Source organism: Pezoporus occidentalis, unplaced genomic scaffold (genome assembly GCF_034315485.1).
Source record: "Pezoporus occidentalis ecotype Australia unplaced genomic scaffold, CSIRO_AGI_Poc_V1 ctg24, whole genome shotgun sequence".
In the NCBI taxonomy this organism is placed as follows: domain Eukaryota; kingdom Metazoa; phylum Chordata; class Aves; order Psittaciformes; family Psittacidae; genus Pezoporus; species Pezoporus occidentalis.
Genome location: NW_026914285.1, coordinates 1,162,756 through 1,180,425, shown reverse-complemented (window position 1 = coordinate 1,180,425; position 17,670 = coordinate 1,162,756).

The following is a 17,670-nucleotide window of genomic DNA, read 5'->3' as shown; positions in this document are numbered from 1 at the left end:
TTTAACTGAAATTCTGAAGATTGTCCTTTAATGACTTGAATATCTGAAGCTTGGTGTAAAAGAAAAGCACCCAGAAAAATGCATGAATTAAAAAAAACAACCCACAGAGGGTACGTCTCCACATGTTTTGGTATACTATTCTCTAAACTATTCAGCCAGTAGCCACAGACACATCTTCATGTGGCCTAGGAAATATGTTTACACAAACATTCCCAGAAGACCAAAGTCTTTCCACCACATCAAGAAACCATGCAAAAAAGCATGCTGAAATAGGAGAGAAACTCCTAGGACTTGCACAGACCTATTTACTAGTTCAGTGCGTATTTGTTCATCTTAGTTTTTGACAAGAAACAGAAACAGGTCACTGAATATTTTTTCAACTAGGATCCAAATAATATTACTTAATCTTTTTTTTTCTCACACTATGACTCTATCACAAAGAAGTTTTCATAGGAGAAAATACTTGAGTATTTATAATACAGTTGGTAACCAAACACCAAATTAAGAAGAAAAACTGATGATAAGGACAATCTGACCTCAGCCTGGCAGCAATATTAGTTGATCAAAGCAAGTTAGAGATGAAGAACTAACATATGAGACTTGCCAGTAACTTCAACTCCACCTTCATCAGTGGTGAGTCAACTTCCAGCAAACACATTACCATATTGGCAGGACTGAAATAGCCTTCATATGACTGATAGACTGCCTCTGAAAGGACAGCTGATTTTGCTCCCTTGAGTATTTTAGAGGGCTGTGTTCCCTCAGTACCTTAAAGAACATAAAGTTATAAACAAATACATGGTCAAATCACAACATCCCATATGCTAGTCTTTTTTTTCAGTGCATTCAGGCTAGACAGTAAATAAGCATTTGGAATGTCATAATCTAGGGGTAGGAATGGAAAAAAAGGCACCAATAATAACAATTGCCAGGGCCATTAATCTCCTTAAAGCTACCTGCCAGATCTTGGCAGTAGAAGCAAGAGACTTGTTATTTTGGAAAAGGACACAAATACAGTACTTTGGCTGATTACTTCTCCAGATATACTGGTTTAGCTCTACTTATGTAGACCTCACTGGCACATGTTGTCCAGAAAGTAAAGTAAATATTTGAGAAACATGAAGTCCTCATGTCAGATAATGGGCCTTTAAAACAATCAAAGTATTTACATAGAGCTTTTACATTCAACATTGTTGTCATAGTATAGTTTGCCCCCAGAGCAGTGGAAAAGAGGTAGAGATGAGAAGTGTACAAAATAGCACAGATTAAAACAAAGCCCATAAACCTTCTGCAAAAATTAATGGCTTGATATAAAACATTTCCAGCCAATCAACAACATTTGCACCTGGATCTGCTCCTGCAGAATTTCTCATGGTAAGAAGATTAAAGATGATTCTATTCATGGCACTCAAACATCTTTAAACAATGTTCCAGCTCAAAGGAATGTTGAACATGAGAAGGTGAAATAAAAATCTATCAACAACAAATGTCAATGCTTGGCACAGAGCAAAACCACTGCCTGACCTGAGATCTGGGACTGGAGGTCTCAGAAATGTGAATTTAGTAGATATTTCTAGCCTACTTTCTGGGCTGGTTCAGAAGAATTTCTTTGGAGGATCTGGACTTATCTGCAGTATTTTCCAGTTCAACGAGGAAAGAATCAGGGATCTGTTTGAATTTCCTAATGAAAACTATTTAAAACTACTTAAAAGACTTCCCACAAGACCATGTCAGAAGCCAGAACTATCCTCCTAAAGAACTGATCTTAAAACCTCTCTCTATGGGTATACTCCATAAGCATGTTCACGTGTGTTCGTGTTTTAGAAATGTTTATTTGTAATTTTAATTTTTAATGTAATTGCCAGACTGAACCAGGATATGTTGCAAGGTTAGGATAATAAACAGGGCAATTTCAGGAAAAAGTTTTTCCTAACAGCAGCACTAGCCACATTCTTATTTAAAACATCAGATTACACCAAATATTTCATTTTGCGTGAGATCACCCATATCAAAACATTACTGTTTTTTAAAACAAAATACTGCTTTTCATGTTGGGAAAGGTTAATGTTAAGCCCTACCAACCTGGGCTGGTGCAGCGTCTTGTACTATCAAGATCTTGCTTTTTCCTCTGGTGACAGAGGCCTTTCTTGGGTTTGAACTGACAAATACATGTACTTCTTGGACTGAATATGCAGTCCAATCCCAGAGTACTGCTGTCCCATATATGCAATTTTATAAAACAAATTATTCTGACTTTAAACCCAGACTCCTCAAAACCCTAAAAGAAATGAACACCCTAGTACATCTCACATGTAGATATGGAGGTTGAAGGTCTGCGTGGTTTATTTTCTTCCATCTGTTTTTCTATTAAAATTTTTCTCACCATGAAACCAATTATTTCAGCAAATATTAAGCTATAGTATTACAAAAAATACAAAAAAATAAACCACAGAAATGAAACTCCAGGAAGAGGTGAAATAGAAGCAGGTGCCATTTGCCAGTGCATCTCCACCAGCTGCAGTTTTGCTAAGTTTCCTGGCATGTTGCCTAAAGTGCTTTGCTCTTCCAGAGTATTTGTGCAGCACCATCAGAGCATTATCAATTGATAGAATGAGCCTGACACTCTCTCAGTACCCCACCTTCCACCTGTGTTCTGTGGAAATCTCCTTACTTAGGCGTGCTGTGCAGATCAAAACAGGATTTGCAATGGATACAAGTACCAGAACATCCACTTTGTAGTTCCCAAAATTGGCCGAGTTGGCTACCAGTTCAACACAGTTGAGACATGTTCAGAAGTAGAACTGTAGTCATATAAACAGCTTTACTGATGAAAATGCAAGTGCATATAAACTTTCAGCACTTTAAGGCCAACCATGAATTTAGTGGATGATTTGAAGATCTAAATTATACTTTAGATGTTTCCAGGAACAGTTAGAAGAAGAGCTAGATAACCAGAATCCTGTGATGGATTTATCCCATAGAGATTATGCTTCCTCTGTAATTTTTAAAATCTGCCTCTACTCTCGAAGGATACGGGGAAGACTTTCCCTTTATCGTTAAAAAAAAAAACAACAAAAGAAAGTACTACTTTAGGAAGATTAAATAAAGCATCTCCACACTGATAACATCCTGAAGAAATAAAATCTTTGATCTGACTGCAGCAGAGATAAGATCTCCCCTGTAATTTTGTTCTGTTTGTTGGATTTTAGTTAATTTGAAAATAAAACATGTAGTTACGTGGGATCTACATGATACATGTTTACTTAATTCACTTGCTGCTCAGTGTTTTCAGTTCAGGAGATTTGATGAGATTTTTGTCCCTGATGAGGGTCCCTGAACGGACTGCAGTTTCAGTAAAAGTTCAAATGTCGCAGAAAATTATAATTTCATAGGCCGAGAAAATACTGAGGTTGAATGTGATCATTGTAGACTCCTTTTCAAGGTCTCCCAAAGGAATAGGGAGCTGCTGTGTGGGTGAAAGGAAAAGGTTCCAAAGCATCTTTCCAACTGTAGGTGGGCTGATGGGTCTGCTGGCCGTGCCACTTCCCTCTTGCAGGGCCACATGTGGGCACATGTCTCTCCTCACTACTACGTTCAGTGCCTGCATAGGCATGGGAAGGGCCCAAGCCAGTCTCTCTTTCAAGGTGGGGGAGTGCAATCACATGTTCAGAAGCACAAAAAAAATCCAAAAGGAGATTGCAGAAGTACCTATATTCCTTACTAAGTCTCATCAAAATAGGTTTGTGTGTCCTTTTACTGTGAGTATATTGTGTCTCATTCTTTGAGTTATTCCCTAACATTACTTAAGGAATTTTCATAATTTTAACACCATAAATTTGCATACCAGGGGGAACCAAAATTCAGGAATTTGCCAGGTCCGTATTCAGGACTGAGGTACATATTGTTTCTCACCACAGGTACAGACAAAAATATTTCTGTGTCAGCCAAATGAATGCTCAGACTTACAAAAGAGAAGTCTGAGAGTTCATTTCTGTCAGTCTAATCCAACAGGGGGTTAACATTGGTTAGTTATAATCACACTTTTATATGTACAGATTTTATATATTTACATATTACATTATATATATATATATAATATGACATGCATTTCTTAAAGCAAAGTCGACCCTGTCATCAGTTCAATGCTTAACACAGATTCATTACTTTTAAACACACTTGCCTAGAAAAGAATCTGCACTAGGGAGTACTGGTATACAAGCACAGTATATTTTGTGTTTCTGTAGATTACCTCATCTCCCTCCATTTCCTCTAAAATCTTGGTAGAAGAGGAAATCAAGGAAGACAAACTGAACTGTGATGCTAAGGGAGTCCCTTGATTCTTTTTGTCACAGTTTTAAGCCTTCTCAGGGCCTCAGGGGAGTCTGGCTGTTCTTACTCCTCCTCTGCCAGCCAGAGAGTAACGACCCACTGCTTTTATTCATTACCCTGAATGTAATGCACTAAATTTAACAAGTAACACACTCAGCAGGAATTTATTGGCCTTTTGCAGCATGATTGCAAGGTAGGGTATGGATATGGATTCCAATTACTGCTGACACCAAGATAAGAGGAAAAAAGCCTATACATGATTGTTATTAATCAAAGGTGATATCTGGTATTACGAAGAAAAGAAAAACAAACCAAGAATCATTTAAAAATACTTAACCAAGTACTTTTTTCTATCAAAATGTCTGTTGTTCCAAATAAAATTATGCTGTTATTTTCTAGCTAGGAATAATGAAAAGGATAACAAACTATACAAAAATGGCCAGAAAGAAAATATAAATAACAACCATTATTGATTATAGAATGACATGCAAAAAATCACACCCCAGGAGACGTAACATACTTTAAAAAGCCTAAAAAAAAAATATGCATATGTTTGCAGGTATAGAAGTATTAACAATCACTAAACAAAATAAAATGATTGTGTAATAAAAATTTTGTGTAATATATTCCAGAGAGCTGAGATTCATATTCATCTGACAGTACTAAAAGATGGAATAGGAAGAAATTAATTTTTCTTGTTCACATCTGGAGTTTAAATAGATACAATATGAATGGGGAAAGAACAAGCCAAAGACCACTGCATCAAAATTCCAGAAACCAGCAGATGTGAAACATATGTATATGTCTCCCAAACCTCACCCAGGTGAGCACAGAAACTAACTACTTGGCTGTATATGACTGTGTTCATTTCATAACACAGCAACCCATGGCATATTAAATACTATGGTCATTCAGAGCAGTAAGAGGCAAAGAATTCAGATACATAGTGTTTAGAATTGCCATTCAGCTCGGACCTAGAAGATTAAAGTCCTTTCCAAGCCTTCTAAACCATTAAGGTCAGGAGAGTGGGACCAGAGACCTTATGAAGTTTGTCATTACTCCAATTCCTGATACTCAGTCTGAGCACATCAGACAAAGAACACTTTCTGTTAACAACTCCATTTCCTTTTCAAACCATAAGCAGGATGGATTAATTTTCAAAACTGGTGAGTTAAAAATTATGAAAATTTCTGAAAAGCCACAGTAGTACAATTTGCCTGAAATTCAGTGAGTCTGCTATTCACAAACAGGCTACCTCATATGCCTACAGATATGATTTACCTATCAGAAAAGGGGGAAATGATGTTGCAAATACCACACTGGCCCTTCCTTCCTGGCCCAACACAACAAATCTTTCATGCTTCTAGAGAACATATTCCCTGTATGCTATTTATTTCCCAGTCCATTCAGTATTGGAAAAAGGCGATGTATCTGCTCACTGCGAGCACAACTGACACCAGCAGTAGTCACAAACAAGTTATCATGAATCTTTCAGTGAAACTCCCAGAAAGGAATCTGATGCAGTAACTTAGAGACCCAACTTAAAAGAATTTTGACAATTTTCCTGTCCTTAATTAAAGACTGTATTCTGCAAGACATTATTAACATGTAAAACACATGCAGCATATGTATAAAAATGATGGCACATAAACCTGTTTGTTTGCCTTTTCTAGGATGCTCTCTCTCACCTGTGAAAAACAAGAGACTGGTTTGCTGATGCTGAGGATTATACTTTTCTTGTTCTTGCTGATGGCAAGGAAAAACGCCATAAGCAGATCTAGTGATCATGTCTTACGTATAAAAGACAGATAAAATAAATGTTACAAAGATTTACAGATCTCACCAAATAAGGAGGGGAGAGAAATCTTGATTTTAATGAAGACAAATACTTAGTGAAACAGAAAAGCAATCATGTTTTCTCACCTCATTTTTCCCATTTTACCTGGTATATGGAAGTGTTTTGAAACTGGGTACAGCAGGAGAAAGAAGAGCATAAATAGATTAAAAAAAACATTTTTTAAGGAAATATTACTTTTTATTTTTTAAACAGACCTTCTGTATACTACCTATCATATGGTATTTGCTGTCTGTATATGAATGATGGATTGTACAAAAGTGTAAAACAATTTTGCTGCATTTGATATTATAAGGTATTACTGATAAATATTTGATTACATATATACATGATTCAAACTGAGAAACAGTTGGGTTGGTGGTACAGCCTTGGGTATCAAAAAGATCTTTTTATTAATAGCTCTAGCATTTTCTTTCAATAGATGAAGTTTGTCACTGAGGCAGAAATGGAAGCAGCTAAAACTTTGCTTCATCAGAGCATGCAGATACATATATAACTTCAATCTTGACAATAGTGCTCACCAGAGATTTGTAAATAAGGACTTTACTAAGTGATGACTTAGTAAAATACAGCATTTTCCAAAACATTTGCTTTGAGAGGTTTTGAACCCCAAAAGAATGGTTGCTTCTCTAGTCCTCTAGCTAAAATGCATGCTGGCCTATTACAGTCCTTGCTTGCAGTAAAATAAATGCACAGAAGCTGTGTTCTGCGATTGTGTACAGTTTCGTAGATAACACGAAACAAATGCTGTTTCCTCATATTGCAACTAGATGCTTATGTGGGGAAAAAAGCCCCAAGGGTGGCTATTGTAGCTTGTCAGTATTGCAACAAATGTTGAAACTCCAGCCTTTTGTTCTCAAATGTTAATGGCAAATAACTAACAACATATTCTGAAAAAGATTACAATTTAAAATGGTAATGATACATTTGTCTCAAGAGAATTTGTATTCTGTCTGCAAATCAATCAAGGTATGGTGTAAGGATTTAGAGAGAAATCACATCTGAATGCATAAAATCCTGGGAACAAAGAATGGTACCTGCATATAGGAGACAGCTGGCAATACCCACCAATGGATAGAGAAATGCATTTCTTCTTATTTTTGTAAATACAAAACCTCTTCAGTTATAGTCGTTTCTGCTATATATGACACAATTTTTGTTTGCAGCACACTGTCAAGAAAGATACTGCACCCTCCATATTTTTGTTAGCGCATACCATGGATGTATATTAGATACAGACATGAAAGATATCACTGAAATGTGGATCAGGTTGATAACTTTTAACGCAAAATATTACTGCCTTTTTTCTTTTTCTTCTGAATTTCTCACAATGCTTTTAACACAGCAATCCTTAAAAATCACTTAAGCAATAAGAGTAGGTAGGAGAAGGCATCACATTGGAAGGGAATAATTTCATGCCTCAGATGTGTTGTGAAGCATGAGGACGAAGAATGAGTGACTTCAGTCACCTGAGAAGTGCAATGATTCCCAGAAATGCACTGCCTAGAGTATCTTATTGCTATTACTGCATGGAAATTATTTTAGAAAAGGTCACACCCGTGGAGCTAGTAAGAATGATTACATATGGGTGATTAAGGTGGCAACCGTACAGCCTATAATTCACTGTTTAATAAATAAGTGAGTTCTCTCATCATGCTTTTAAAAATAAAGTGCACATTTATAAAGATTAAAACAAACCTCCTTGCTCTGGTGAAGTGCCACCCTGGATGAGCATGACTGTCAAAGCCCTGGTACAGCAGCTGAGAAAACACATTGTTCAAGCTGTTGTACCTACCCCAGAAGATTTCCATGGTGACATTTGTCCAAACCTAAAACAAGCTCTGGAGATTGAGCTCTAGAGATGCAAAGATGTTTGTGCTGACTAGAAAGGTGACCACAAAGATGAGCCTTGCTCTACCTCACCACCTCTGAAGTGCTGATGTTGGCATGCAAGATATCACCATTGGAAACACCTATTTTCCCTTCCTCTGAGGAATGCCTCTGCCTAGGTTTTTTTCTGAGAACGGCTATGGTCTTCCTGATCTTAAGAATGCCAAGGAAGTTAATATACATGATTTATCTCAGTGTATGCACGAGACAGTAGTGATCTTTGTGTCAAAAATATGTTTAGGTTGGGAGCAAATACTTCAAATTTTATCATTAGTTGTGTTGGAGGTTTTATCGCCATTTTATTTTACAATGAAGAATCACTTCCATTCGGCAGAGCTGATAAAAAAGTAGCATTATCTCATGGATTCTACTATGGCATATTACCAACTACTGAATGGAAACAGCACTTGGATTTAAAAAAAAAATAAATAAAATTTTTCTTTTGAAAAATCTGAACCATAGGTAGTATTTTAAGTTTCACCATGAATCTGAAGTTTCACCTTTAAAGATGATACTCCTACTCTCATTCTTGGTATGTGTCGTAATTTAACCCTAGTAGATACTGTAACAGTATTTTCTTCCTTATTCATGCTTGACCATTAATTTCAGAAGAGTTTTCTGTAAGTCTAGGATATCTTTTTTTCATTTGCCCAATAATAAAAAGAAAAAAAAAAAGACAAAATCTAGTTTAAAGAACCAAAGTAGCAAAAAAAAAAAATATTTTCTGATTTTAAACCAGCATATTTTGCACTACTGATAGTTTGTTATGGATCTGAGAAACTGATCCAAGTATCTGAAGCACCTTCCACTTTGCTATCACAATGAAACATTTAAATCAAGGGACATTTTTTTGCACCCCTTGAAGTACTGTTGAAAGTATATTTATTCTCATAAGGATAAAAAATGGTAAGAAATCAAAAGGATGAGGCATACTTGAGGAAGTATTCTCACAGCCAACTCAAGCTACATAACTCAGACATGATTCCATGTAACTAAGTTTAGTAGCCAGCATCCACCACAGAGGCAATATGTAGATGCAGGTTCTGTCAGAAAGTAGTAAATAACTTTTAATTAGGATGTATAAATTTAGAAGGTGCAAAGACTCCGAACATTTCCAGCCACATTGTACTGAAATCTTTTATCAGTAAAAACAAACAATAGCAGGAATGTTTCAGAATAGAATTTGGGGTGAGTTGTTGCAGGGTTTTGCTTCTTTTTGTTTCCATTTACTTTTTCTTTGGTAGATATCCTGTAAAGCATGTATGTATGGGGAAGGTTTAAACAGCAAAGAAAGTTTCACACTCAAGACAAATTTACAGAGCATTTACTGATTGCCAGAATGCAAGAAATGCTGTAATTTACTCCTTCTAGCCTGAACTACTTCTGTTGTTCGATTTTTAGCAATTGCTCTGGGAATAAACAGAAGCAAGTGTGTTGGTCTCAGTACCTGAGAGTATGCAAGGTCCTGCAAGTCTTTGTCTTTCACGTTAGAGAGCATCAGCTATGGAAGGACTTTGGGGATTCAGGACTTGACAGCTTTGCATCCTTTGGAAGACACTAATTTGCTGCCAGTTGTGGTAAACAGTATATGTTGTGGTGGATAGTGAGCTTAATTACCTACAATAAGGGTTCTTGGTTTAAGTATTCAAGCTGCTCAAGCTGGAAATCATGAAATAGCAAAAATGCAATCTTCATGGGTTTTTACCTTTTTTTTCCCTTCTTTTTCTTACTGCCTTTGTGAGCTGGTTTGCATGTCCTTATTTGCAGATGTTGTTGGGACAATGTCAGGTTGCTCCAGGCCAAACATTTAGATTTCTTATCTATTTTTTATAAAACTTAATGTCACTGGCAATATTTGCTTGATTTCTCTAATGGTTCCAATGAAAACAGTGTTTCATTTGGCTTTAAACTGTGATCACAGATGAAACATTACAGGATTATGCCAGGATATGAGGGCCAGACACTGAAAGCAACTCTAAACAAAAACCCAAAACTATTTAGTCTGTGTATTGGTTATAAAACCTGGAATAAAAAAAGAAAATAACACTAAAAAAATAAAGTATTTCCATATATTTCATTATAGCAATTGCTTACATAAAGAAAGAAATTTTCAGTGATTATACTTGGAATGGAAAATGTTCTCTTACAATGGCTCGGTGGTAAGATTAATTCATTTTTTGATAACGAATAATATACCACTGATACATTGTAACATGCTGCCGATGTCATATCAACCAGCTTCCCAGCTCAGAGCTGCAGGGTCCCAGATGTGGCAATGTTCATTAACACTAGCAGTTGGATAATTTATCAACCAACTGGCACACAGTTTCACATCTCTCTTCTGTAATTCAAGGGGGACCTTCCCCTCTGGCCCACTCCTACTCCGAGTTTAACCCCTCAGCAAAACTTCTGCGCTATCTTTGCAAGAAGGTCTAATCCACCCTAAATATGCTAATCAAGAAATACCTCAAGGGCCTTTTTTGGTCATCTTGGTTATATATGCTAAATCTGCAGCTTTCAGTGTTATCTTCACTGAGAAGTCTCTGTCTCTGGTCTATGAAAAGCCACTTGCTTTGTCCTGTAAAATAGGCAGGTTTTAAACATACTACTTTTTATCAACAAGCACATGCTGGAAGATTAGCCCAGAAGGGCACATTCCACACAGGCAAGACGGATGCTCCATCTGAACACTTTGACCTCCCAATCAAGAGGCATCGCCACAAACAGTTCGATGAGGAAGGGGAAAGGAAGCTGAGGAAAAGTGTCCACCCTGCCAGCATCTCCACCCAAATGTCCACAGCGCACATAGAGAATGCCCCAGATGCGAGAGCCCTGTGATGGATAACGGTGGAAGTCCATCAATTTTTGCAGCTAGTCTTTTTTTTTTTTTTTTTTTGTGAGATTCCTCAGAAGGAAGAGTGTCAATAGGAAACACAGACGGGGCGAGGCCCAGCAGCACTGTGGTGTGTGCTGCCAGATAGTCAGCAAGAAGCCATAGCCCCAGAGAAACAGATACATGACTCTTACACCAATGGTCTTGTGTTTTGCTGGAAAACCCTCTGGGATCTGCTGGCTTTGGGAGAGAAACCTCCCTTGCTTTTTCAGGGTAGGAAAACCTGCCTCATCCCATGGACAAATTAAGGAAATATCTACTAGTGAAATCTCATAGAATTTCCCCTTTATTAATACCTTTTATTGTAGGATTTTTCATAGACCAAATAGGGGTTTACGCCTTGGCTTGAAATTCCTAAAACTGTAAGGCCACATTCTGCTGCATACAAATGCTGGAAAAGAGCACATCTGGGAACTGTGCTGAAGAAAATGGTGGATCTTCCTCCTTCTCGGGTCTTATTATGTGAGTTTAAGGGTCCATCTGGTGAGGTTCTGCACTGCCTGCACACACCATAGGGCCTGGGTGCTGTGGGCTGATGAGCTCAAGTGTCAGGCATCTGGCACCTCCAGGCTGAACCCTCCTCCTTCTCCCAGTGAAGAAAATACAAATCAGGAAGTTACACAGCAAAGTGACATGGACGTTCCTCGTAGCTTTGCTCCCTCACCACAGGTACCAGCTGAAGATGGGGCCTTGTGCACTAAAACAGACCTCTCGTAAATATTTCATAATCCTCAGCTAGACAAAAAATGCCTGCCACCACGCTTTGTGTTCCTAGTATTTAAAGGGTCACTAATCAAGCAGTGAACTTACCTAACAAATCTACATACTAGACAATCAATATTCATCTGGTGCTAGCAATACTCTTTCCCCCACCCGCCCAGCATGTGAATGCAAGGCGGACTGTCTCCCTCCTCACTGGGGATTAGCACAGGCTGGGCAATGAGTCCCGAGGACTGACAAGGGTGAGATGTGTCCAACACCCCCGGGAAAGTGTTTGAAATTGCTGCCAACTGCCACAGCAGGTACAGTAGTGGCAAGACTAGGAAGGGTTAAAGTTTTGTCTGTGACACTGAAATTGAGGCCAGCTGTAGGTCATATTCATGTCCCAGTCACAGGAAAATGAACCTGTGAGACAGAACCTAATTATCTGCTAAACCAAAAGCCAGTCTCAGTTCAATAACTTACGACAGAGCTGGCAGCCAGATATAGCGTTGCCATGGTAATGCTGAAAAAAAAAATCCACCGCAGTAGAGAACAAGAAGGAAAAGAAGGAGACTGTAACCCTAAATATGCTGTAGCCATTTGATCTTGGACAAGTGGATATGTCTAAAGAGCCAGATTGCTACAACTGTCTATCTACTTTAATATCCTCTATAATTACTGAAATGAAAAATGCAATTACAGTGTGCTCTGAGGTAAAAACCAGGAGTAACTGGCTAACTGGGAATTAATTTTAGAGGGAACAATATTGGCTTCTTTTCCCTCTCAATACACAAGGACTGAGAAGTATGTGGGGGCTAGAGAGCAGAGGCGACTGCTTCCTGCTAGTCCAAAATCACTGCATGCCAATCAAACCCTAAGTTTTCCCTGTCACCTTCCCCTCCTCCTTCTTCTTCCATCCCCAGTCTGTTACTCACAAGGGGAAAGTTGAGAAGAGCAAAGTACTAGAGATCTCACTTTGGAGACCATAATGTCTGAACTATGTGAAGTTATGGGTGACACAACTTTAAAGCTCTCAGCAAAATGTCCTGAGCATTGTCCCTTACATAACACATACATCAGATCACAGTGGAGCTTTGCTCCTGGGAGTCATGGGATGAGGGATCTCATCTGTCCACATTCTCTTATTTGGAGTTTAGCACAGCAATCCCAAGCACCACCAGCACTGGACCCCAGCTGAACCCTCAGTAGCAAAACAGAGGAGACCATTCTTGGAAGGCTTGCTGAGGTGAATTGGCACACACAGACATGCCAGCAGCTTGGCAGTGGACCACCACCACCACCCTGCTTTGCCAGGCTTCTGAGGTAAAAGTTCACAAAAAATCAGACACAAGCAAGTACCAAACATAAAATAAAACACGTTTTGAAATAGATATTAAAATCTAATATATGTATAGATGTAAATATATATATGAATATGTGCACACATTGCTTACTGCTGTGGGGACCACAAAAATCTCTGATCATCTTGGTCAGAGATATGGATTTGATGTCAAAAAGGTCAGCAGTGATTTCATGAAAGAATATACATCTGCTTATGTGCGTGCATGTTAAAGAGAGAAATTTAAAACGAAACATCATGGTTAGAAAAATACAATTAAACCAAATAAACCAATGTTTTTTTGGTTGGCATGTCTGTATAGGTGTTTGCAGCTCACTGCTGAGCTATCCGTTGCTATCCTGAGCAGCTTGATGAACAGCGAGACTTCATCCCAGATGCTAGAAACTGCATGGTTTCAGACTCTCACATAGGCACGCTATTCAAAATGTTCTTGTCATTACAAATTTTATGAGACTTCTAAAAAAATAATAGTATTGCAGGGGGTTAGGGTAGCGAAATCATTTCCAACCTGAGAGTGTGATTAGGAAATATTATTGTCCTCATATTTTTACCCTGCACAGGCTTTTTTTCTTCTGACTGGGTAAGTGAAGTCCAGATTTGGCAATTCTTTTCCAGAAAAAGCTCTGATTCTAGTAATAACGCTGTCTGAATAAGAAATACTTATTTACATATGGTGCCTTCTGAAGTCAGTTATGTATCAATTGCTACTGCACAGTGATAAAAAGTAACGGAAAAAAAGGAAAATTCATTCAGCAATGTTATTGTTGTTTTTTTGGTTGGTTGGTTGTTTTTTTTTGCTTTAACCCTCCCCCCCAAACCCCACAAAACTCCACAGGCAATGTATTATGTAGATCTCCGTATCTCCACATGGTTTGAGACTAGCATCCTAATTTTGTAAATACCTACCGTTAGTAACTACTCCAGTGAGAGGTTCAGCTGAGGTGGTAGATGTGCCTGGTATCTATAGAGAATTGGAGCATGACCTTTCTATACATGCATAGGTTTTGTCAGCAGTAACGTAGATCAAAGGGGAACCAAGGTATTATTTTCAACGAGCCAGCCTGACACTTGACATAAGTGAGGTCTGCTAAAATCAGTGGGCCTGAACCTGATTATCCTGGTCATGAATTTGGCCTCATTTCATAATGGAAAATATAAATGACCTTTTCTTTTCTTTCATTGAGCTCTGATTTTCTGAAATTTTAGCAACTTTCTCTTCAAGCAGCCCTAGAATGTGCTGAGTCTCTTCAAATTGTGTAAAGGATTTTTAGGAAAAAATTTACTCTGTAACTGCTGGAAATTGGCTTTAATGCACTGATTTTCAGCTTTCAAGGATCTAACTCAGTAAACTGATAACTCACTTTTGAGAGAAATTTTCTAACAATGCCTCTGAATCTTACAAAGAGCTCTCTCACAGGGAAGTCAAAGGCACACAAATAATGCAAAAGAAAAGAAAAACTACTGGGAAAAGGTAACATTCAGTTCAGCACAGGGAACAAAAATTCTGCTTTCATTTAAAATAGCAAAACAAAAAATATCCTGGTCTTCAGACATGGGACTAGGAACAAAATCTTGACTTTGCTACTTAAATGTATTTGTTTCAAATCTGAGCATGCAGACACTCTGAGACAATATTTCCCAAGACAGTGGACTGCCTTTTCCCTCTCAATTATATGGATCTGCTGAGGAAAGACAGGGTCATACAGGGGCTGAAGCAAAGGAGAGTCCCCATGTGGGTTTGGGGTACTGCTGCACAACAGAGTTGCCTCTGTTCACCGTGCTTCTGGTAGGGCTACTCTTCTGACTGGAGCTTTTTCAAGACAGGACACAACCATCCTCACCTGTGACATTAGTAGCACATTTGTCACTAAGAAATCCCTAGACTGTATACTTTAAACTGCTGATTTCAGCTACGAAAAGGGTAAACTAGAGTACTGACATAGTATATGTTTACGCAGCTGAAATCCAAACGTATGCTTCAGTGATCTGCTGACATTTGTAGAAGACAGTCGGAAAAGATTAATTAATGAAAAAAAAGAGCACCATTTTGTCATGGCAGAAGCATTAGAGAGAGCTGCTGATTAATGGGTCTATTTTTTAACCTCAACATTAAAAAAGTAAAGAAGAAAGTAAAAAAAGAGAAATTCTGATCATTATAGCAGTAACAGTGGTCAAATACTGGCTTACAAATACTCCGGCTTACATAAAACTGAGCACCATGCAAGTATGCACTGATATATTTCACTGAGCCATGCTTTTATTCAACTTCCTCCTGAAAAAATAAACTCCAAAAATTAAACTGGCTGCAACAGTTATACTTTAAGTATTTTAAGAGAGGTATCTTTCTAAACAAAATATGTAGTTTGTGAAGTTCATGAGTCCAGTGGAACAGGACAGGTAACAAACACAGGACTCAGTTTCTTATGTGTAGGCATCTGTTGCCCTTTGTGATGTCTTGGAGTATCTGAGACATCTATACGAGGCTGGGAGATATGTCACACAGTCTCTATGTGCTTGCAGTCTTCTGGAGTGGCACCAGTAGGATGCCCTAAGGCAAATGGCATGAGACATCTTTAGCTTCTCTATATTTTCTAACACGTGACTGTAAAAAAAACCATGTGTGAGCCCCAGAGGGTGTGTTCCACACAGCAGAGGCAGAGACAGTTAGGCTTTGCACTTCAAGGATTACTGCATGGCTGTGCAGACTGATGCCCCACACCTGTCCAGGTGTCCCACACCAACCACCCCACTGCACAGCCTGGTTAGAAATGCGCACTGAGTGCAATGGCTACTTAGACCAAAAACTTATTCGTTTTCTGAGCTGACTATAAAGCAGAGAGCTTGCTTTTCCATTATATTGTGTAGCCATATACCCCAGAATGAAATACAGGAGAAGTGCTGCACCCTTATTTTACAGTTTAAATAACTAGGCAAAGGGGATAGCACTGAAGTTGTCTACTGCATCCTAGTAGACAAAGCATCTGTATCCAAGCCTGCCTTGGAGCATAACATTCCCCACCAGTCCTTCCCTGCTGGTGAGCACGAGGTCAAACATGGAAATCTATGTGAGAAAATCCAGTATCGTACAGAGAGGGGGGGTTGGACTAGATGATCTTAAGGTCCTTTCCAACCCTAACCATTCAATGATTCTATGATTTTATGACTGGTGACCCCAGTGCAGAGCAACTAATATTAAATTCTTACTATGCAGTCAGGCCTGAAAAATATCAAGTAATTAAATGAATCCATTTTGATTGGCCTCATCAACCATGTCGTAGTATGTCCTAATAAAATGACATTATACAGCAGAGTAGCTTTACTTGATCTAATCCTCCTAAAATCAGCACTTACTATAGGATGTTAAACTTTGGTTCTGAAACAAGAGCTCAATGACTATCATAAAAACAGGGACTGTGAATTACTTCAGAGAAAATGTTTAGTAAAGTCATAAAATTTACAAATTATGATGCTATAGTTGCTTTAAAAATCTCACGTGCAATCTACATGAATTATCCAATAAATCTGCTATATTAAAGGCTAAAATCTCTGTTTAAACTAGACATTTAAAATTTAAACTCATGTTCCATTAAAAATATGACAGGATAGTTCTGCATCATGTTAAATGATACACAGTGAAGCCACTATTTTTGTTGCAGATTTTAGATCTTGAGCAAACTAACTGAATATCACATTTCTTTGCTTAAATCTAAACAGAACCTTTCAGTCTGTTAATGTAGATGATATAAAATTCTTTTCCAGGGCTAGTATTCTACTTTGATTCATTCTTCAACGTAAAATTTTCATTTTGTTCTTGAGCCTCATGGTTTGGTAGTTACGATGTCCTGATAAGGCTGCTACAGGGAGAAATGTCTCCCAGTGTGCATTACACTGTCCTCCGTGTAATCTGGGCATGTGTCAAGTACAAAAGGATCAAACTTACATATTGGAACTTTTGGGGAATTAAAACAGCTTAAGAAGATGTTTGGTAAGGATGGTGGCCACGCTTCAAAACATTTGAATTTGCTGATGACATCCTAGCAGCTGAAGCTAATGACAAAAGCTCCCCTTGAATTTAACAAGGCCAAAGCATTCCTTCATGAAAACTACAAGGCTGCAAGATGCCTCTGTCTTCCAGGGCATAAACTTTCACTGATAAAAACAGTCTTGAGAACATCACAGTACCAAATGTCACAGTTTGGATCTGATATACCTTAAAATCTCTCCATTGTACAGAACAGCATATGTCTGGAAAAGTTTGCTGATAAGCTATACATATCAGAAAAAAACATTGGCTCCAGGCAAAATCTGTCACAGAACTGCACATTGCAAATTCTACCTGCCAAGAAAACTCTTAGAGAAAAGCAAATTATGCGAGCATAATGATGAAGGTTGCGTAGAGGTGTTGTGCCTTGGAAGTCCATGCAAACCCCTTGCACAGGGCTCCAAAATTTTCTCAGTCCTCCTCAGTCGCAAATGGATCTGCAGAACATGGAGATATTTGTACTCAGGGAAAGATACAATTGCTATGATACCCAAAGGCTTCATACAGTTAAAGCAGACATAATTAAGCTAATGCACAGAAGAAAGGAAAGAAATTCTGCCAAGGGTGTTTAACCAGGTTGGCACCACCCATTAGTCCCT